The sequence below is a fragment of the Rhinatrema bivittatum genome, chromosome 4 (genome assembly GCF_901001135.1).
Source record: "Rhinatrema bivittatum chromosome 4, aRhiBiv1.1, whole genome shotgun sequence".
NCBI lineage: Eukaryota > Metazoa > Chordata > Amphibia > Gymnophiona > Rhinatrematidae > Rhinatrema > Rhinatrema bivittatum.
In genome coordinates, this window is record NC_042618.1 from 292,672,679 (window position 1) to 292,696,323 (window position 23,645).

At 42.7% G+C, this 23,645-nt stretch overlaps 1 protein-coding gene across 1 annotated transcript in view; it reads left to right on the forward strand.

Annotated features, from left to right (window-relative positions):
* Positions 1–23,645, forward strand: part of RYR3 (ryanodine receptor 3) — a 1,291,138-nt gene that overhangs the window by 269,833 nt on the left and 997,660 nt on the right.

Below are 23,645 nucleotides of genomic sequence, written 5' to 3' on the forward strand. Positions count from 1 at the left end.
CCGGCCCTGTCTACACCCCCCCCTTACCGTTGTCGGGGGATTTACGCCTCCCGGAGGGAGACGTAAATCCCCGCGCGCCAGCGGGCCTGCCGCGCGCCGGGCCGCGACCTGGGGGCGGGTACGGAGGGCGCGGCCACGCCCCCGGGCCGTAGCCACGCCCCGTACCCGCCCCCAAAACGCGGCCGACACGCCCCCGAAACGCCGCGTCGACCGGGCCCGCCCCCCGACACGCCCCCGACACGCCCCCCTCCGAAAACCCCGGGACGTACGCGAGTCCCGGGGTCTGCGCGCGCCGGTAGGCCTATGTAAAATAGGCTTATCGGCGCGCAGGGCCCTGCTCGCCTAAATCCGCCCGGTTTTGGGCGGATTTAGGCGAGCAGGGCTCTGAAAATCTACCCCTAAGTGAACTTAAAAGCAGGTAATGGACTTCTCCTCCAAGAACTTATCCAATCCTTTTTTAAACACAGCTATACTAACTGCACTAACCACGTCCTCTGGCAACAAATTCCAGAGTTTAATTGTGCGTTGAGTAAAAAAGAACTTTCTCCGATTAGTTTTAAATGTGCCCCATGCTAACTTCATGGAGTGCCCCCTAGTCTTTCTACTATCCGAAAGAGTAAATAACCGATTCACATCTACCCATTCTAGACCTCTCATGATTTTAAACACCTCTATCATATCCCCCCTCAGTCGTCTCTTCTCCAAGCTGAAAAGTCCTAACCTCTTTAGTCTTTCCTCATAGGGGAGCTGTTCCATTCCCCTTATCATTTTGGTAGCCCTTCTCTGAACCTTCTCCATCGCAATTATATCTTTTTTGAGATGCGGCGACCAGAATTGTACACAGTATTCAAGGTGCGGTCTCACTATGGATACAGAGGCATTATGACATTTTCTGTTTTATTCACCATTCCCTTTCTAATAATTCCCAACATTCTGTTTGCTTTTTTGACTGCCGCAGCACACTGATCCGACAATTTCAATGTGTTATCCACTATGATGCCTAGATCTTTTTCTTGGGTTGTAGCACCTAATATGGAACCCAACATTGTGTAATTATAGCATGGGTTATTTTTCCCTATATGCATCACCTTGCACTTATCCACATTTAAATTTCATCTGCCATTTGTTCTTATGTTCTTATGTTCCCCTTCTTCAGATGTTATCATCTTTATAATCTTTATTACTTGTTTCTTTTGCTGATCTAAGTTATCAAAAGCCTATATAGATTCTTTATCCAATATGGCTGCAAGAGCTCTGAATTATTTTATATGGATAGTAGTGATAGGGTTATGGACAGAATATGAAAGAATTATTTTCTCATACTGCTGATTATTTTAGATATCTGTATTTAAATGGAACATATAAGAGGAATAGTGAGGATGAATTGAACATTTTAGCTCATAATCTTAATGATTACTTAATTAGTGTAAGCAAGGCTTGGTGGTATGAACAAGGCTGGTGTACATAAATGAAAACTAGAAAGAGGCAACAGCCATGAAAAGCTGTATAAAATGATAACAGAAAGAAGCCCTGAGAGAGGGAGTCAGCAATGTGACTTTATTAATGACTGAAAAAAGGGAATATTATTGTTCTAGAAATGCCCTATTAACATGACAGCAGCCTGTGGTCTGAATTTTTAGTTGTCATAGTCACAAACTCCTTTTTATGCAGCTTTCTGCCCCTGAGATTCCCATCAGCAATGAGCTGTAAATATCATACTTGGCAGATTTGCAGATGACATAAAATTAAATCACAAGTGGACTATGAGAAATTGCAGGAGGACCTTGTAAAACTGGGAAAATCGCCATCCAAATAGTAGATGAAATTAAATGTGGACAAGTGCAAAGTGATGCATATAGGGAAAAATAATTCAAATTGTAGTTACACTATGTTAGGTTCCATAATAGAAGTCATCACTCAGGAAAAAGATCTAGGCGTCCTTGTAGACAATACATTTAAATCCTCATCTCAGTGCGCCATAGAGGTTAAAAGATGAAACAGAATGCTAGAAGTAATTAGGAAAGGAATGAAGAATAAAACAAAGAATATCATAATACCTCTGTATCGCTTCATCTAGAGTACTGTGTGCAATTCTGGTCTTCGTAACCCAAAAAAGATGTAATGGAACTAGAAAAGATACAGAGAAGGGCTACCTAAATGATAAAGAGGATGGAACAGCTCCCCTGGAAGATGTTAAGAAGTTTAAAATGTCTTTTAAAGAATATCTGCTCAGCCGTGCGTACAATGTGTAATAATGCAGTATGAATTTGCCGGATTATGCTTGACAGCATATTACAGATGTTTCAGTTGTATAGATGTTTTCCCTGCAGATTATATTAGGATGTCTAAATTTTACTACTGTTTATGTAAATGACATATTATAATATGAAATACCAACTATTTATGGAATGTTGTCATTCAGTTTCTGTGAAACTAAAAGTGTTGTTTGTATTTAGTCAATTATATTATGTATGTATTTATGTACATCGCCTAGGCCTTGTTGTGTTAGGCGATTAATACATTTTAATAAATGAAAAAATGGAAAAAAATAATGAAAAAAAGACTAAAGAAGTTAGGGTTCTTCAGCTTGGAGAATAAGACTGAGGGGAGATATAATAGTGGTCTATAAAATATGAGTGAACTGGAACAAGTAAATGCAAATTGTTTATTCTTTCAAAAAATAAAAAAGGCCAATGGACATGCCATGAAGTTACTAAGAAGCACATTTTAAAAAATTGGAAAAAATACTTTTTACATTCAATAAACAATTAAACTCTGAAATTCATTTCCAGAGAATGTGGTGAAGGCAGATATCATAGCTGGGTTTAAAAACATTTTGGTCAAGTTTCTGGAGGAAAAGTCTATTAATAGTTATTAACCAGTTAGACTTGGGGAAAGCCACTGCTTATCCCTGGGCATAAGCAACATGGAATCTATCTACTATTTGGAATCCTGCCAGTAACCTGGATTGGCCACTGTTGGAAATAGGATACTGGGCTTGATGGTCCCTTGATCTGACCCCAGGCTCAGCTCTAGGGAAAATGATGTCCTGGGCAAGAGTTGTTGATGGGGACTTCCTCCCAGACATTTTTTCCCCCTTCTTCCCTTCTAGCATTCCCTCTCCCCCCACTTCCGCCAGACATTCTTCCAATTTCCCCCTCATCTTTTCTCTTTTCTCTTCCCTCTTTCCTTCCCTTCTTCATCCTCACTCCAGGCATTCTCTCTCCCCCTCACTCCCAGCATTCTCCCCCTTCACCTCCTTCCATATATTCTCTCATTGTTCTCCCTCTTTGTCGCCCCTCTGCCTCTCTCCTTCTCTCCAAATATTCTTTCCCTAATGCTCCCTCTAAACATTCTTTCCTTCCTTCTCTCACCTTCCTTCCCTAATGATATTCTCTCCTCCCTCCCTTCATGCATTCTTTCTTCTTCCATCCTGCCCTTCCTGGCTCAGTTGCCTCACTCCTTCTCACTCATGGCTGGTGCTCCTCCTGTCCGGGATCCAGGACTGCTTTAATCACTCATGGGACTGAGCATACTGTTGTAGATGGGTGGATCTCCTTTTAGTTTTTCCAGATTGAATCCCCATCCTGCTACTCACTCATACTCCCAGCCAATCTAATACACCCCATCAATTGCTGAGTCCCCCTACTTCAATCCCTGCTCAGTCTCGAAATACCCACTGAGCCCCAAATTCTAGCTCTGCCCCATCTCTGAACCATATTTCCCCCTCTTCTCTCACAATATAAATACTGATCTCACCCCACCCATTCACCACTCCCTGCTGCTCCCCAGTCCCAATTCACCATTCTCTCCTTCCCTCTACCCCTCCAACAAAAGCTTCAAGCAAGCATCTTCTGTGCTTCTTACAAATAAAAAATAAAAGCTCACCCAAAAAATCCCCACTGTTATGGTTTTGATGAAAGTTGTGAAGCCTGGGCTGAGATGAGAGATGTCTCCACCCACAGGGAGGAGCCCTGTGGGCCTCACCATTGGTGGGCGTGGTCTTAGCGACGTAGGACACAACTGTGAGAGAGACTTTATTAGGGAGAAAAGATAATGCATAACCCGAGGAGCAGGTAATGCAACAAAAACAGTTCTTGAGCAGATAAAGTAGTCAAGATGGTATTATAGATAAGAAGAGCCGGTAGTGGACCGCAGCATGGGGTACACCAGGAGATTCCAGCAAGCTGATGGAGATACCTCTGAGTGCAGATCCGATAGTGGCTTGCAGCATGGGGTATGCCGAGGAAACTGTGCTGTAGGTGCCAAGGATGCAGAGGTCTGTGAGGCAGGAACCAAACTGTAGATCTTGCATAGATGGAAAAATACCCTGAGGTACAAGATGAGTAGACTCAAGATGCTGAAGACGGAAGTGGCCTGAGGCATGGGGTACAACATGGAGACTTCAGCAATGTAGAAAGAGATGAAGAAGGTACTCACACAAGAAAGTTCCAGCAGAGATACCCAAGGAGCGGGTCAGGAACGTCCAAGGCAGAAAGGCCCTCCGAGGAGCGGATAGCCAAGACTTGGACGAGCCCCAGTGGAGCGGGTACTCAGAGCCTCCAAATGCCATGTGGAGAATCTGGAACAGAAGATCCAAGTTAGAGCGGATTTAACAACGAGAGAACTCCTTGCTAACTCGTCTTAAAAATTGCCCAGTCATTTTAAGTACACTAGCGGACTGATGTCATCGGGAGGGGACACTCCCGAGGTTCCCACCATGACGTATACATAAGGAGGTCCTGCGCGTGCGCACGTGCCTAGGTAATGCCGGAAGTAAGATGGCGGTTGGCAGCACCCACACCATCCCAGGGACGCCAGGGAGGTCGGCTGGTCATCGGTCGGTGCAGGCCGCCATTCTCCAAATGATTGATGGTGCAGGGAAAAAAGAGGTGAGCATGAGAGGTTGCAGCCATCTGCGACCGATGGGTGCAACAGTACCTCCCTTCTTAGGGCCCCTCCCTGGGGGTTTCGGCTTCTTTGTCAAGAATGTTACTTGCAGGTTCCCAGCTATTTTCCTCTGGTCCGAATCCTTCCCAGGAAATAAGATATTCCCATTGTCTCCCATGTCTCCCATTGTCTCCCATGTCTTCGCACATCAAGGATGTCATCTATCTGGTAGGTTATGTCTTCCTTCGTAGAGAGGGGTTGCTGCTCAGGTGTCTTTTTCGATAACTTGGATAAGATGAGCGGTTTCAGCAGGGAGATGTGGAAGGCATTGTGGATTTTTAGTGATGATGGTAACTGCAAGCTGTACGTGACTGGACCCAGGCAACATAGTATAGGAAATGGTCCTATATACCGAGTTGCAAAACGAACTGAACGCAATTTGAGAAAAATGAAATGGGTACTTAGCCATACCTTATCCCCGGGCTGTAGTTCTGGAGCTGCTCTGTGATGGACATCATAAAACATCTTTGCTTGTTGTCCAGCCTTTTGAAGAAGTTCTTTTGTGTGTTCCCACAGCTGATGCAATTCCTGTACTGAAGCTCGAGCAGCTGGAGAGGTTACTGTTAAGGGCATCGGTAAAGGAAGTAAAGGCTGGTGACCATAGACAAGCTGAAAGGGCAAAGAGCTTGAGGAAGCTGAAGGGTGTGAATTCAGCATGAATTCTGCCCAGGGGAGCAGTTTGGCCCAATCGTTCTGTCTGGAGTTGATGTAAGCCCGAAGAAACTGCTTTAATGTGCAGTTCATCCTTTTGGTCTGTCCGTTGGCTTGCGGATGGTAGCCAGAAGTCAGGTCTAGAGAAATATCAAATTTCTTACAAAGAGATCTCCAGAACTTGGCTGTGAATTGTACTCCTCGGTCAGAGTATGTGTTTAGGCATGCCATGTAAACGGAATATATGACGGATGAAAGGTTTTGCAAGTTCAGGAGCAGAAGATAGTCTGGATAGTGCCACAAAATGAGCCATTTTGGAAAACCGGTCAATGGTGACCCATATGGTGTTGTTACCATTAGACACAGGAACATCAATGATGTTGCACCCCTTCGTACACCCCTGAGAAACCCCACAACAATGAACGAACCAACGACTAAACCAGAGCCAACAACAATGATCATGGACAACAAAAGAATGGTACCAGGACTACAATCTATCAAAACCTGCCTAAACAAAGGTAAATATGGAAACTACTACTCACACAAACACAGAAATAGACACATAGCAAACGAAACTAAGAAAACTTAATCCACTAACCTCATACAAATAAAAAAGCCTAAAATAACAAACAACTCCATCACAAATAATTTATTAATGATAACATTCCTGTTAGTAAATGCGCAATCAATCACCAAGAAATTCCCTATAATTATAGACCTATTATATGACACAAAACCAAGCTTCATAGCTGTTACCGAGTCATGGTTAAAAAAATCAGACACCGCCTTAAAAAAATCAAATAGCACATAAAAACTATGACGCCTTCTCAATACCCAGATTAAATAAAAGAGGCGGGGGATTACTCCTAATAATAGAAAAAAGATTTAAATGTAAACTAATACAGACTACACCACCAAGAAACCATGAAATTGCTCTGTTTGAAATGAACACCATACAAATATGCCTTATATACTGCCCTCCTACCCTATTAGAACTAAACATCTCCCCTCTAATTGAATTCCTAACAACACACTTAAACACCTCTAAACCCACAATTGTACTAGGTGACTTCAACCTACACATGGATATGCACCCTCTATCCAACCCCTGTCAAACACTGATAGATTTCATGACAGCACTATGATTCATCCTAATTACTGACAAGCCCACCCACAAAGCAGGACACTCTCTAGATTTATCATTTATAAAACACAGTCAACTAGAACACATTAAAACAGAATATATACCAATACCATGGTCAGACCACTTCCTAATAGAATCCGCTATCAAACATACCGAACAACAAGTGACTCAAAAAAGAGAACCCATTGAATTTGAATATCGCCCACCTTTTAATATAGACAACCTAAAAGACAAACTAGAAGAAAAATTAGCTGAAATAGATTGCACCAACTGCGACTCGGCCACAACAGCATGGATGCAAACAACCAAAAACTTAGCAGATGAGATAAACTCAATTAAATACATGAGCATCATGGAACCCAAAGAAACAAACCCCTGGCATAACGAAAAGATAAAGGTAGTCAAAAGAACACTGAGAAAAAAAAGAAAAAGAATGGAAAAAAATAAAACAACTGAAAACCTGACTAAATACAGGAAACAACTAGCCTACTATAAACAAATAATACTCAATGCAAAGAAACAATATTATAGCAAGAAAATTGAGAAATTCGCAAACAACCCAAGAGCCTTGTTTCCCATAGTAAAAAATCTCACAAATGATACATCTGACTCTTCACAAAACCTTCCAGTAAATAGATGTAATGAGATAGCTACATTTTTTAATGACAAAATTATGAACCTAAAAACAAAGATTCCAAAAATAACTTAACAAAACATCAAAATGCAAAAAAGAGATGTTAAACAATGGGAAACATTTAGTGAAATATCCGAAATAGAAGTTGAATCGATGCTAAAAAAACTAAACCCTGCCCCACATGCATATGACACAATACCCACCACAGATATAAAAAAACTAGCCACCACAACCTCTCTGACTTTAACAAAAATCATTAATCTATCATTAAATGAAGGAAACATGCCAGATTCACTAAAAGGAGCAATAGTAAAACCAATTTTGAAAAAAAAGAACAGCGATCCACTCACCCTGAGCAATTATAGACCAGTATCAAACTTACCACTAATTGCAAAATTAATAGAAAAAACCATACAAAATCAATTAGCAGAACACTTGGAGGACAATAATATTCTGTACCCATCACAACATGGATTTCGCAAAAACTATAGCACTGAAACACTTCTACTTACGCTAACTGACAACATCATGAGAGGTTTCGACAGCGGTAAACATTACATTTTAGTAGTGCTGGACCTATCAGCGGCATTCGACACAGTAAATCATGAGATCCTATTAAATAGATTAGAAGAAATAGGACTATGCAACACAACAATCAAATGGTTCAAATCATACCTAGATAACAGATATTTCCAAGTCCAAATCAAAAAAGCAATGTCAGAAAGAATAAACCTTCAAACAGGAGTTCCGCAGGAATCAGCCCTATCTGCCACACTATTCAACATATACATGCTGCCGTTATGCCACCTGCTAGCTGGTCTGGGCATCTCACACTACATATATGCTGACGATATTCAATTAATACTTCCAATTAATGACTCAATTGAGAAAACATTAACCTTAGCCAACATGTATCTAGATATAAAACAGCTCTTAAACCAGATGGAATTAGTTATTAGCATAGAGAAAACAGAATTCCTACATCTTGAAAAAAAAAAAAGATCTTGAAGATCTTACCCTATGCTTTCACATGTGTAGTATATTTACTCTCTCCGATACACGGTTTCTGTATCAATGTTATCTGCTTGATTATTTTACTGGAATCCCTAGTTCTTTGTAATTGTTCTCTTCTGAAGCTCTGTTACTGTTCAATGTAAACCAAACTGATTTGTAACCTTTTACAAGAATTTCGGTATATAAAGCTGTTAAATAAATAAATAAAATAAATCTTGAACGAAAAAACATCACAATCATTCAAAACCCAATTACAATCAATAACAACCAAAAAATACAACTAGCAGAGAAAGTACGAAACCTTGGAGTGATTATCGATACGGAACTAAGTATGAAACAACATATATCTCTAAAAGTAAGAGAAGGTTACGCCAAACTTATGACTCTCAGAAGACTCAAACCACTACTAACACCAAATGACTTCCGGTCAGTACTACAAGCATTAATTTTTTCAAGCACTGATTACTGTAATGCCCTTCTACTAGGATTACCCCACACCATGATAAGACCTCTACAGGTATTACAAAACACAGCTGCAAGAATTTTAACCGGTAAAAGTAAAAGAGACCATATCACCAAAACCCTAATTGAACTACACTGGCTACCCATTGAACAAAGAATTCAATACAAGACTCTTTGCACCATACATAAATTAATACACGACGAAAAGGCAGAATAGCTGAACACAGCCCTTCACGTACACGTCCCTAATAGAAACTTGAGATCAGCAAACAAAGCCCTACTAACTATTCCCTCAGTAAAAACAGCCAGACTAACGCAAGTAAGGGATAGGGCCCTATCCCTGGCAGGACCTATAATATGGAACACAATGTCTTTAGAAATCAGAACACAAAGAGACATCAAAGCATTCAAAAAAAGTTTAAAAGCATGGCTATTTAAGCAAGCATACCACAAAGGGAATGAAACGTAGAATCCAGGACATTGTATGATGCAGTCCGAAGAACTCACACACACACACATCAGCTTACTCGAATGATGTGTGTGTGTATATTTTATTTTACTTTACCTCTATTAGATTGCAACAACAGAGGACAAGACTTAAGTGTTAATTTATCTTATAGCCGATATACTTAAAGTAGACATGACTTATCACAACCACTAAGTAATATTTAATATGAAACTATGTTATAATATTTGATGGCACCTGTTTAGTTAATATAACTCAACACATTTAAGTTTGAAATTATGTGCCTTATTGTGAACCCTTGTGATGGCAACTAGCTTAACGACGGTATAGAAAATATTTTAAATAAAATAAATAAATAAATGAAGTCCATGGATATGAGTGTCCACTGTTCGCTAGGAGTGGGCAAAGGTTGGAGAAGTCCCCAGATGACCAGCAGGTGGTTTCTGTCTGGCGCATGTAGAGCAAGATTCTAAATAGGTCTGGACGTCTTCCTTCATTGAAGACCACCAATAGTATCTCTGCAAGGTGGATAGAGTTCTGGATTGCCCAGGGTGACCTGCCAGACGTGAGTCGTGAGCTCATCTGAGGATCTTTTTCCTGAGTGCCTGGGGTCCCACGGTTTTTCCAACCGAAACTGTGTGTGTGGCCTAGTAGGGTCAATGATATGCCTCGGAGTGTCCGGGATATCTTCTGGTGCAAATGAGCAGGATAGAGCATCAGTGTGAGTGTTCTTGTTTGCTGGGTGATACCTCAGGAGGAAATTGAATCTGTTGAAAAATGACGACCAGCGAGCTTGTCTGTGGTTCAAGCGTTCAAGCGTTGTGTATGACGCAAACATTCGAGGTTTTTATGGTCAGTAAAAACCGTTCTCTGGTGTTGAGCACCTTCGAGCCATGGGCACCACTCCTCGAATGCTAACTTGATTGCAAGTAACTCTTTGTCTCCTATTCTGTAGTTTCGCTCGGCAGGAGAGAAATGCCAAGAAAAAAAAGAGCATGGGTGGAGCATATGAGTATCACTGTGCTGGCTGAGGACAGCACCAACCCCGACGTCTGAGGCATCTACCTCGACTACGGAAGGTCATCGTGGATCAGGATAGCGAAGACATGGCTCCTGAAGGAAGACTTTTTTGAGTTCATGGAAGGCTGTTATTTATTTATTTATTTATTTGCAGCTTTTATATACCGACATTCGTTTAGTCACATCACATCAGTTTACAATTAACATAAGGTCTAGCAATTAGGGATGTGAATCGTTTTAGGACGATTAAAATTATCGTCCGATAATTTTAATATCGTCTTAAACCGTTATGGAACACAATACAATACAGATTCTAACGATTTATCGTTATAAATCGTTAGAATCGTGAGCCGGCACACTAAAACCCCCTAAAACCCACCCCGACCCTTTAAATTAAATCCCCCACCCTCCCGAACCCCCCCCCAAATAACTTAAATAACCTGCGGGTCCAGCGGCGGTCCGGAACGGCAGCGGTCCGGAACGGGCTCCTGCTCTGAATCTTGTCGTCTTCAGCCGGCGCCATTTTCCAAAATGGCGCCGAAAAATGGCGGCGGCCATAGACGAAAAAGATTGGACGGCAGGAGGTCCTTCCGGACCCCCGCTGGACTTTTGGCAAGTCTCGTGGGGGTCAGGAGGCCCCCCACAAGCTGGCCAAAAGTTCCTGGAGGTCCAGCGGGGGTCAGGGAGCGATTTCCCGCCGCGAATCGTTTTCGTACGGAAAATGGCGCCGGCCACACGCGTATGGCCGGCGCCATTTTCCGTATGGAAAATGGTGCCGGCAGGAGATCGACTGCAGGAGGTCGTTCAGCGAGGGTTCCGGCGCCTCGCTGAACGACCTCCTGCAGTCGATCTCCTGCCGGCGCCATTTTCCGTACGAAAACGATTCGCGGCGGGAAATCGCTCCCTGACCCCCGCTGGACCTCCAGGAACTTTTGGCCAGCTTGTGGGGGGCCTCCTGACCCCCACGAGACTTGCCAAAAGTCCAGCGGGGGTCCGGAAGGACCTCCTGCCGTCCAATCTTTTTCGTCTATGGCCGCCGCCATTTTTCGGCGCCATTTTGGAAAATGGCGCCGGCTGAAGACGACAAGATTCAGAGCAGGAGCCCGTTCCGGACCGCTGCCGTTCCGGACCGCCGCTGGACCCGCAGGTTATTTAAGTTATTTGGGGGGGGGTTCGGGAGGGTGGGGGATTTAATTTAAAGGGTCGGGGGTGGGTTTTAGGGGGTTTTAATGTGCCGGTTTTTCGATTTTTCACGATTTTTAACGATTTTTCACGATATTTTACCCCCCCAAACGGCAACAATACGATTCCCTCCCCCTCCCAGCCGAAATCGATCGTTAAGACGATCGAGGACACGATTCACATCCCTACGCAATACAATAGTACTTTACATATGAACGATTAAACTAGTTAGCAAATAACAATAGCAAAAAACAAAACATGTTAAAACTATGGAACGATTGAAGGAACTGAAAATACACGTTATATAGGACAGTGCTTAAAAAGGAGAACAAAACACAATTAAATAACATAATATAAAATATAAGTGCAAAAAATTGCAAAATTGGGAAGCATATGTTTCCAACTTCTGGCAAAAAATGAAATAGTTGTATAGACAAAATACATCATGGCAACAGTGAGGGAAGATAATATGAGCTAAAAGAGCAAAAGAGCAAATGAAATAGTTATAAAGACAAAATACATCATGGTACAGTGGATAAGATAAGATGAAAGCTAAAAGGAAAGGAGAAGAGGAAAAAGGCATTGCTAGTGAATGGAAAGCTGCAGGGAGGTAAAAAATGGAAATAACTACTGCAATTATGAAGTTGAAGGAGCATTAGGTAAATGCTTGTGAAAAGAGCCATGTTTTAAGTTTTTGTTTAAAAAATTTTTGGGCATGATTCCTGACGGAGGTCAGGGGGCATATTGTTCCAGTCTGTCGGCCCGGCTATAGATATGGCACGTTAGGGATGTGTAGAGGGACGCCATACGTTGCATTCGGGATTCGTATCCGTCGGGGGCAGATACGTTGCATTCGGCAAGTGGGCCCCCGATACGTTTATACGTCAATTCCTATTCATATTCCCGCTAAAATTAAATTAACTACAACCTCCCACCCTCCTGACCCCCCCAAGACTTACCAAAACTCCCTGGTGGTCCAGCGGGGGGTCTGGGAGCCATCCCCTGCACTCACCCTCGGTTGCCGGTTTCAAAATGGCGCCGATAGCCTTTGACCTACTATGTCACAGGGGCTAACAGTGCCATTGGTAAGCCCCTGTCACATGGCCATCGGCGCCATCTTGTGCTATTACCATGTGACAGGGGCTGACCAATGGCACCAGTAGCCCCTGGTTTGATAGTAAGGGCAAAGTCTATCGGTGCCATTTTGATTACTGGCAGCCGACGGCCGGAGTGCAGGAGGTCACCGTTTGTTTAGAAAACACGTCCTGGTAGGACTGTTACTGTGGAGGTAGACCTGGAAGAGAGGTGGAAGTAGTCAGGCAAGGCATGGGAGTCATTGCCTCTAGGCATCTTCCATGGCAGGCTTTTCCCCATTGAGAGAGTTCCATGGTACTCCAATCAAATTGGGGTGAGTGAATTTGAAGCCATGGTATTCCGAGTACTACCGGATGTATAGCTTTATCCAGGACTAGAAATGTAATGGTCTCAGAATGTAGAGTCCCAGTGCAGAGGCTAAGCGGCTGAGTAGTAAAAGAGACCTCACCAGGTAAAGGCTCGCTGTGTATGGATGACAGTAGTACTGGAGAGGGTGTCCGAACTGTAGGGATTCGTAGGTGCTCTACGAGTTGGCGGAGTATGAAGTTCCCACCGGCCCCAGAATCTACAAGGGCTAGCATGTGGAATTCGAGGACACCCGACATAATAGAGACTGGAAGTGTCAGTGGAGGAGACAGAGAATTTAGACCTAGGAAGAGTCCTCTGGTGAATCCCAGGTCTGCAAGTTTCCTGGACAGATAGGGCAGGAAGGTATCACGTGGTCTGGTTGTCCGCAGTACATGCAGAGGCCAAGTCTCTATCGAAAATGTCTCTCTTTTGACATAAGGTGGCTCCGTCCTAGCTGTATCTGTTCCTTCTCCTCAGTATTGTGTGTATGAGTGGTCTGAGTAACTGGCATTGGGCGAGGGCAAGAAACTCCCAATGACATTTTCCTAGAACTCTTTACCTCTTGTGAGCATTCACGCAGAATGCGATCGATTCGTCCAATGAGATCAATGAGAGAGTCCAGGGTATTGGGAAGCTCATTTGCCACTAGTTCGTCTTTGACACGAGGGTTGAGACCCTCCAGGAAGACGACCCGTAGACACCCCAGGTCCAACTGAACGAAAGAGTGTGAGAAATCCTGTCAAGTCCTGGAGTATGGGGTCATTACGTTCCCAGAGATGTGAAGCCCAGGCCAGGGCTTTTCCATCAAGCAGAGATAGAATGTATGTAGTTTTGGAGACTACGTCTGGAAAGTAGGTAGGTTGAAGCACAAAGTGCATGCATCACTGATTTAGAAAGCCCCTACATAACAGGGGATCGCCTGTAAAGCGTGTAGGTGCTGGCATGGGTACAGAGAGACGTGCAGGCATCACAATTGGAGAGGAAAGAGCCTTGTCAGGTGTTCCTGTAGAGTTTAGCCAAGATTTGAGCTGATTAAAGGCGTTGGCTAAAGTCTCTAGTGTCCTTTGTTGTTCGGCAAGACATTGGGCTAGGCCAGGGATGGCCTGAAGGGCTGAGAGCTGAGCTGGGTCCATGGAGTTAGCAATCTGTTAAGGTTTTGATGAAAGTTGTGAACCCCGGGCCGAAATGAGAGATGTCTCTGCCCACAGGGAGGAGCCCCGTGGGCCTCACCATCAGTGGGCGTCGTCTCGGCGATGTAGGACACAGCTGTGAGAGAAACTTTCTTAGGGAGAAAAGATAATGCATAAACCGAGGCGAGGGTAATGCAACAAACACAGTTCTTGAGCGGATAAAGTAGTCAAGATGGTATTGTAGATAAGAAGATCCGGTAGTGGACCGCAGCGTGGGGTACACCAGGAGATTCCTGCAAGCTGATGGAGATACCTCTGAGTGCAGATCCGGTAGTGGCCCAAAGTGCGGGCTATGCCGAGGAAACTGTACTGTAGGTGAAAGGATGCAGAGGTCTGTGAGGCAGGAACCAAACCGTAGATCTTGTGTAGATGGAGCAATACCCTGAGGTACAAGATGAGTAGAATGCAGATGCTGAAGATGGTAGTGGCCCGAGGTATGCCATGGAGACTTCAGCAATGTAGAAAGCGATGAAGAAGGTACTCACACAAGGAAGTTCCACTAGAGATACCCAAGCAGCGGGTCAGGAAAGTCCAAGGCAGAAAGGCCCTCTGAGGAGCGGATAGTCAAGACGCAGAAGAGCCCCTGATTGCCATGAGGAGAATCTGGAACAGGAGATCCAAGCTAGAGTGGATTTAACAACGAGAGAACTCCTTGCTAACTTGTCTTAGCAATGGGTCAGTCGGTTTAAGTACACTAGCAGGCTGACATCATCGGGAGGGGACGCCTCCGAGGTTCCTGCCATGACGTATACATAAGGAGGCCCTGTGTGCATGCATAGGTGATACCGGAAGTAAGATGGCAGTCGGCAGCATCCACGCCATCCCAGGGACGCCGGGGAGGTCGGCGTTGGTTGGCGAAGGCCATCATTCTCCCAATGATTGACGGCGCAGGGAAAAAAGAGGTGAGCGTGAGAGGTCGCAGCCGTCTGCGACCGACGGGTGCAACACCCACAACAAATCACTGGAATTTTATAGGCCTCTCTCTTTCATATGGAGTTTTCTTTTAAATAATTTAGCTCATTTGAAATATCTGAATGACTCTGCATTCAATATTCAAATTATTTATCCTGCTAACTGTTAGAGATAGCCAAACAAACCCCAAGGTTACATTTTGTTTCAGGCAAATCATTGTCCAGACAAAAATGGTGGCATAGGGGTTTTTCCCGGGGTGCAGTTTCACTTTATCCTGGAAGTGCTGCCTGAACAAAGTTACCTGAGTTACTCTATCTAGGTAAATAGCAGTCCTAAAGTTACTTAAACAACAGGAGATACCTGCTCCAGAAACTGTATTCAGTGGTGATGATTCAGAAGAACTGATACAAATCTCAGTGAAGCTGGAAGATGTAATAAGGCAGACTGACAACTTAAAGACTAGTACATTGCCTGAACCACATGATATACACCCCAGAGTTCTGAAAGAACTAAAAAATGAAATTGCTGATCTGGCAATTTATACCTATCATTGGGATCATCTGTTGTGACTGAAGACTGTAAGGTGGCCAATGTAATGCCAATCTTTAAAAGGGCTCAGGAGTGATCTGGGAAGCTATAGACCGGTGAGTTTGACTTCTGTGCTGGGAAAAATCATGAAAAGTATTTAAAAAAAAATAAATAAATAACAGAACATAGGGAAGGACATGGATTAATGGGAAGCAACCAGCATTGGTTTACATAAAGGAAATCTTGCATCATCAACCAGCTACATTTTTTTGAAGAGGATAACAAACATGTGGATAATGATGAGCTGGTGGATGTAGTGTATTTGGATTTTCAGAAGGCATTTCACAGTGCCCCATGAGAGACTCCTGAGTCACATGCTAGGAGGCAATGTCCTTTAGTGGAGTGCAAACTGGTTAAAAGATAGGAAACAGAGGAGAGTAATATATGGTCAGTTCTCTCAGTGAAGAAGGGTAAACAGTGTAATGCCTCAGGGATCTGTACAGGGACTAATGCTTTTTAATATATTTACAGTATAAGTGATCTGTAAAGGGGACAATGAGCAAAATGATTTAGTATGCAGGTGATATAAAATTATTCCAAGTTGTTAAATCACAAGTTGATTGTTAAAAGTTAAAGGAGAACCTTGCGAGACTGGAAGTCTGGGCATTGAAATGGCAGTATGGCTCCATGAGCAGTCTAAGGGTAGCCAGAAGTCTCTGGCAGAAATCTTGTATACACTTCTTTATTAGTGACAAGAAAACCAACAAAAAGCAGCTGTGCTATTCTTTGCAATTCAACAACACAAATGTAATATAACTTATAGTTTAGCAGTATTCTCTTTCTCTAAGCTTCCTTCTGTCCCCTGAGCCTCTTGTTCTCTTTTGGGCCTGACTAGTTATATACCTTCCCAGGGATCTCCACCCTGCTGTCTTAGGATTAAGGTTAACTGAGCCAGATCTCTGGATCCAGACCTTTAAGATATGGGGTTTTCTCCTCCACAGGCAGATGAAATTAAATGTGAACAAGTCAAAGTGATGCCCATGGGGAAAAGTAACCCACACTATAGTTATATGATGTTAGGTTCCATATTTGTAATTATTGCCCAGAAAAAAGACCAGGGCATCATAGTGGACAATAATTTGAAATCATCAGTTAAGTGTACAGTGGTGGTCAAAACAGCAAACAGTATGTTAGGAATTATTAGGAAAGGAATGGAGAATAAAACAATGAATGCTGTGATGCCTCTGTATCGCTCCATCATGAGACAGCACCTAGAGTACTGTGTGCAGTTCTGGAAAAGGTACAGAGAAGGGTGACCAAAATGATAAAAGGAAACGTTATGGCTTCCCTATGAGGAAAAGCTAAAGAGGTTAGGACTGGTCAGCTTGGAGAGCAAACAGCTGAGGAGAGATATGATGAGGTCTATAACATCATGAATAGAATAATACGGGTAAATGTAAATTGGTTATTTACCCTTTCAAAAAAATTCTAAGATTAGGAGACACTCCATGAAGTTACTAGCACATTCAAAACAAATCAGAGAAAATTGTTTTTCACTCAATTCACAATTAAATTCTGGAATTCATTGCTAACTGTTAAGGCAGTTAGCTTGGCTGAGTTTAAAAGATATTTGGTCAAGTTCCTGGAGAAGAAGTCAATAAACTGTTATTAGCCAAGTAAACTTAAGAAATAGTCATTAATTATTACACAAATGCAGCATGGGATTTATTCACTGTCAGGCCGATACAGTACAGTGCGCTCCGGTGGAGAGCACTGTTAACCGGCATTTGGACGCGCGTTTTCGTCGCGCTAGCTTTATCCCTTATTCAGTAAGGGGTAATAGCGAGTCGAAAACGCGTGTCCAACCCCCCCGAGACTAATAGCGCCCGCAACATGCAAATGCATGTTGATGGCCCTATTAGTCATTTTCGCGCGATACAGTAAGTAAAATGTGCAGCCAAGCCGCACATTTTACTTTAAGAAATTAGCGCCTACCCAAAGGTAGGCGTTAATTTCTGACGGCGCCAGGGAAGTGCTCAGAAAAGCAGTAAAAACTGCTTTTCTGTGCACCCTCCGACTTAATATAATGGCGATATTAAGTCGGAGGTCCCAAAAGTTAAAAAAAGTTTTAAAAAAGTTAAAAAAAAAAATTTAAAATCGGCCAGCGGCTCTCGGGTTGAAAACCGGACGCTCAATTTTGCCGGTGTCTGGTTTCCGAACCCATGGCTGTCAGCGGGTTTGAGAACCGACGCCGGCAAAATAAAGTTACTGAATTGTGTGCACAGGAGAGTTGCCTGTGCGCGCGCCGGAAGAGTGGGCGCTCGCCCGCTCTCCCGCGATTTTTACTGTATCGGCCCGTGTGTAAGATCTTGCCAAGTACTTGTGACCTGGATTGACCACTGTTGAAAATAGGATGCTGAGCTTGATGGAACCTCAATCTGACCCAGTATGACAGATTCTTATGTTCTTAATTTTAGACCAGATATTCAGCCAGCATGCTACAAGCTGAAAATCCAGATAATTACTCAGACAAAGTTTTCTGGTCAAACACAGAGCAACCCAAACTACCTTTGCAGCTAACTTGGAATCCATCAGCATATCCGTGGATTATCCCCTCTCCTGATGCTCAACAAGCTTATGTAGAGCCACAAGAAATATAGAAATGTGACAGCAAAAAAAGACTGTATGGTCTATCTAGTTTTTCCATCCATACCAACTAATTCAGCTTACAATTTTTTTCACTCCCTTTTGTTCCATCTCTACCATCTGCACCAGGAGGCTTTTCTATGCATCCAACTCCCTCTCTGTAAATAAATATTTCCTTAGATTACTCTTGAGTGTACCTCCTTTCATTTCATGATCACTTGTTCTACAGCCTCTTTTACTTTGAAAGAGGTCCACTTCCTGTTCATAGAAACCTTGGAGGTATTTAAATGTCTCTATCATATTTCCCTATCCTGCTTTTCTCTTGGGTATGCATGTATAGATCTTTGTCTGTCAACATATGCTTTAGAACAAAGATCATTGATCATTAATTAGCCACCCTCTGGACTGACTCCAACCAGTTTATATACTTTTAAAAGTTTGTCTCCAGAACTACATACAATATTCCAAATTAAATCTCACTAGGGACTTATAAAGAGGTAATATCATCTTGCTTTAACTGCTGACATCTTTCTCTCTATGCAGCCAAGCATCTTCCTGGCTTTTCCCGTCACTTTATCCACCTGTTTGGCCACCTTAAGATCATCAGATACAATGACCCCCAGATCCCGCTCTTCTTTTGTGCTTAGAAAAATTTCACTCCCTATACTGTACCTTCCCTTGGGGTTTTGTAGCCTAAATGCATAACTCTACATTTTTTATCATTAAATCTTAACAGCCAGACTGCAGACTATTTCTTGAGCTTTGCTGGATCCTTTCTCATATTTTCCACACCTTCTCGACTGTTTACCCTGTTTCAGATGTTGGTATCATCAGCAAAAAGATAAACCTTTCCCAACAACCTTTCTGCAATGCTGCTCATGAAAATATTGAACAGAACCAGACCAGTAAGAACTGGTTCAATAAGGCCTTTGACACAGTTCTGCAGAGGTGACATAAATAAATTGAGTTCCCTTGGTATGGGCCCTAGAGTGATTGACTGGATTAGAAACTGGTTGAGTGTGAGGTAACAAAGGGTAGTGGTACTTGACGTTCATTCCAAGGAGGGGTCCATTTTTAGCAGTGTGCCTTAGGGATACATAGAAACATAAATACATGACTGCAGAAAAAGACCAGTATGCCTCTCTAGACACTCTGTGCATGCAACTAAATTTAGCATTACAATTCCATCAATTCAAGACGAGCTCCCAGGGGATCTCTGAGGGAGTGATGGGAATTGTAAAGCTTATTTAGTTGGGTGGATGGGCAGACTAGATAGGCCATACTGCCTTTTTCTGTCATCGTGTTTCTATGTTGCTATGATCCCTGAGGCACATTGCAAGTAACACCCCCCTCCCTGAAGTGAACTCTGTTTATTACTATCCTTTGTTATCTCCAACTCAACCAGTTTCTAAACCAGTCAGTCAATCTAGGGCCCATACCAAAGCACTCAGTTTATTTATAATTTGCCTATGCAGAACTGTGTCAAAGGCCTTAGTGAAATCCAAGTACATTACATATAGCTCGCTGCCCTGATCCAACTTTCTGGTCACACAAAGAAACTGATCAGATTAATTTGACAAGATCTGTCTTTAGTAAAAACTCTATATCCCAGTCACGGTTATTTGTGTATCACATCTCTGTGACAGTCACTATATCCAAGTTAGTTTCTTTCATGACTATCTTTAGATCCTGGACTTTATTTCCCATACTATTAACATTAGTGTAGATAGATTTCCAGATGTTGCTTCTTTTCCCATTTCTATATTAGTATGTAGAGGTCCATATTCAGACACAGTCATGATAGTGAAGTTAGCCAGATAAACCTATCCGGGTGACTTTGGAGGTACATCCAATAGTGCAGCTGCACTATTGAATATAACTAGGTATCTGAAAGTTAGCTGGCTAACTTTAGGGCAGCTCTTTGGCCTGACAAGGTTTAGCTGGTTTAGTCATCTGGCTAAGTTTGAATATCAAGGTTACAGGGTCATTTATCAAGTCGCGTTATGGTGTTTTCACATGCAAAAGATGCCTTAATGCATGAGAAAAGCACCATGTGGGGAGGGGTGGGGGGGGAGAGAGAATGTCTCTGGTGGTGGCCCCATAGTAAGCAGCTGTTTATGCTACTATAGGAGGTCCACCTAGTAACTCGAGGTGAGGTTTAGGTAGTAGTGTAGTGGTTAGGGGCCACTTTTACATGCAGAGTGAGATGTACAAACAGAAAAGTGCACTCTTGTGAAGATTTGACATCTTTTGGAATGAGGAAACTCCAGCTTGATGATACCCAGGTAGAGAATCCATCAAGCTAGGTTGAGAGAACATTGAACAAATCTCTTTGTTGTGTGAGTTTCCTCACTCCAAAAGACATCAAATCTTCACAAGAGTGCACTGTTCTGTTCGTATCTCTCACTCTGCATGTAAAAGTGGCCCCTAACCCCTACACTACTATCTAAACCTCACCTCAAGTTACTAGGTGGGCCTCCTATAGTAGCATAAATAGCTAACTACTACAAGAGCCTTGTAGGTAGTCAGTCTCTCTCTCTCTCTCTCTCTCTCCCCCCCCTCCCCCCCCCAGTGGTGAAATGATTAATTTGCAGGTAGGAAAATGCAATTATGTAGGTATTACCAAAAAGTTAATGCACTTTGCAGTAATACCTATGCAAAACACTAAGATAGCACACATTGTGATAAATAGGCTAATATCATAAAACATGCCCCTTTTCCAATCACAAGTGATATTTACTGCATTTTGATAAATCTAGGCCTTAGCCAGCTAACTCAACTGCTCCCAAGAGCGCCCCTAACTTATCTGGCTAAATTTAACTGCGTAACTTATTAGCTGGCTAGAATTTAGACAGATATGTGCCCAAATATTAATTTAGCCAGCTAACTTCTTAGCAGGCATAATGCTTTTCAATATGGACCTCCTTGTATTTTACTTACCTTAGGATTTTGTTCACTCATCCTGGATGATCCTAGTTTAAAGCCCTCTTCAGCAAGTTTTCCAGTCTGTGTTAGAAGATGCTGCAGCCCTTCTTCAACAGGTGAACTCCATCAGTACTCCTTGAAACATCATTCCATAGACCAGGAAGCTAAAATGATCTCATCAACACTATCTGTGTAGCCATTCATTCATCTCCAGAATACAAGCTTCCCTTCCTGGGACTTTATTCTTGATTGAGAGGATGGAGGAGAATACCACCTGTGCACCTATATGCTTTACCTTTCTTCTCAGAGCCATGATGGCACAATTGATATAATCTGTATGGTACCTAGCATTATTTGTGCCAACATGGATGAGCAGCATTGGATAGTAGTCAGTTGAACTGAGGATTTTTGACAATCTCTCCCAAATGTCTTGGATTTTGATACCCGGCAGACAGCACACTTCCTGGGACAATATGTCTGGTTGACAGATGCATGCCTTCATTTCCCCTTAGAAGCAAGTCACCAGTGACCACTATCCTCTGCCTCCTAAGTGCAGTGGTTGTTAAGCCTGCAGCTTTGAGGTTTGCATGTTTTAGTTCCTCCTCAACTTGGGATGGTTTCTCCTCCTCCACTTCCAGGGCTGCCTAAGGGTTCTTCTGATTTCCCTCAAGCTGAATCAGGGTTTAGGGTATAGTGGTTATAGTAATCTGTCCAGCTGTCATCTTGTGGTCCAGTTTTACCTTCCCCTCTGCTTGAGTTTTCCATCCTTAATACCTTGATAAGCATTTAATTGATGTAGTCCTCAAGCTCTCAGATGCTTCTTGCTATCTCCTCTCTGAGTTCTGCTACCTATTTCCTGAGAGTGACACTTTAAATAACATTGTTTACATTGAGCTGGTTCCTCACTCTGGATCAGGACATCTGATTAGACAGCAGTGGAAGTGTTGACAACTTTGATGAATACAATGTTTTTCAGCTATCCTTCAGCTGTTGAGAGCTTCTGGTATTTATTGAAACAAGAAAGACCTACCAAACTCCCTGTCTTTTTCTCAACTATCCTGCAAATAAAATTAGCCTGTGGAATCTAACTTTCACCTCCACAGTCAATCTCAGTTTTCATACTACAACATTTATTTATAAATCTATGAGGTATTTAGTTATGTGTTGCTCCTTTTGTAGACTCTTGTTGCTTGGGGTACAAAAGTAAACCAGATCAACTATAAATTACTACCACAAAGATAAACTATTATGTCACCAATCAAGCTCATTTACTTAATGCGCTTATTGTTCCATAGTACCTGCAGGTATTCAGACTCACAACAGATATAATTGCGATGGAGAAGGTACAGAGAAGAGCTACCAAAATGATAAGGGGAATGGAACAACTCCCCTATGAGGGAAGACTAAAGAGGTTAGGACTTTTCAGCTTGGAGAAGAGATGACTGAGGGGGGATATGATAGAGGTGTTTAAAATCATGAGAGGTCTAGAATGGGTAGATGTGAATCAGTTATTTACTCTTTCAGATAGTAGAAAGACTAGGGGGCACTCCATGAAGTTAGCATGGGGCACATTTAAAACTAATCGGAGAAAGTTCTTTTTTACTCAACGCACAATTAAACTCTGGAATTTGTTGCCAGAGGATGTGGTTAGTGCAGTTAGTATAGCTGTGTTTAAAAAAGGATTGGATAAGTTCTTGGAGGAGAAGTCCATTACCTGCTATTAAGTTCACCTAGAGAATAGTCACTGCCATTAGTAATGGTAACATGGAATAGACTTACCGTAGTTTTTGGGTACTTGCCAGGCTCTTGTGGCCTGGATTGGCCACTGTTGGAAGCAGGATGCTGGGCTTGATGGACCCTTGGTCTGACCCAGTATGGCATTTTCTTATGTTCTTATGACATCACCCAACTTTCAATGCCTGGCTGTTGCTTGAAATGTGGCTACTACTTCTGCTCTAGTACCAGAGTCTCTTTTCTTTGTTCTATACCCACATTGTTCAAATAGCTCATCAGCGAAATACCCACTGTGAATAAAGAGGAGAGGTGCCAGGGTCAATAAAGAAGAGTGTCCAAGTCTTCCTCTTTAAAGGTACAGGGGCATATAGGTTGATGGTGATTTCAATGCTGTTGTCCTGGGAACACCTGTGCCTTTAAGGAGGTGAACTCTCTGCAGCTGGCATTTGCCTGAATTGCCTCTCCTGCACCATATTCATGCCCATTCCCAGCCAGTATGACCACTATTGGCTGACCAATCCAACGGGGAATGCTAATGGCACCCTGGGGAACTGCCCAGCTCACTCTATGCAAAGGCCAGTCTGTCTGACCCAGTATGGCAATTCTTATGTTCTTATGGTCTTAACCTGTTATTTCACCTTCTTTAAGTCTGTTTGGTCTCTCTGAAGTTCTGAACTATGTGTGTCTCTCAAGTATCTATTCTTTCACTATTCTATAGGAATTCATGTGGTTGTGCATAAGTTC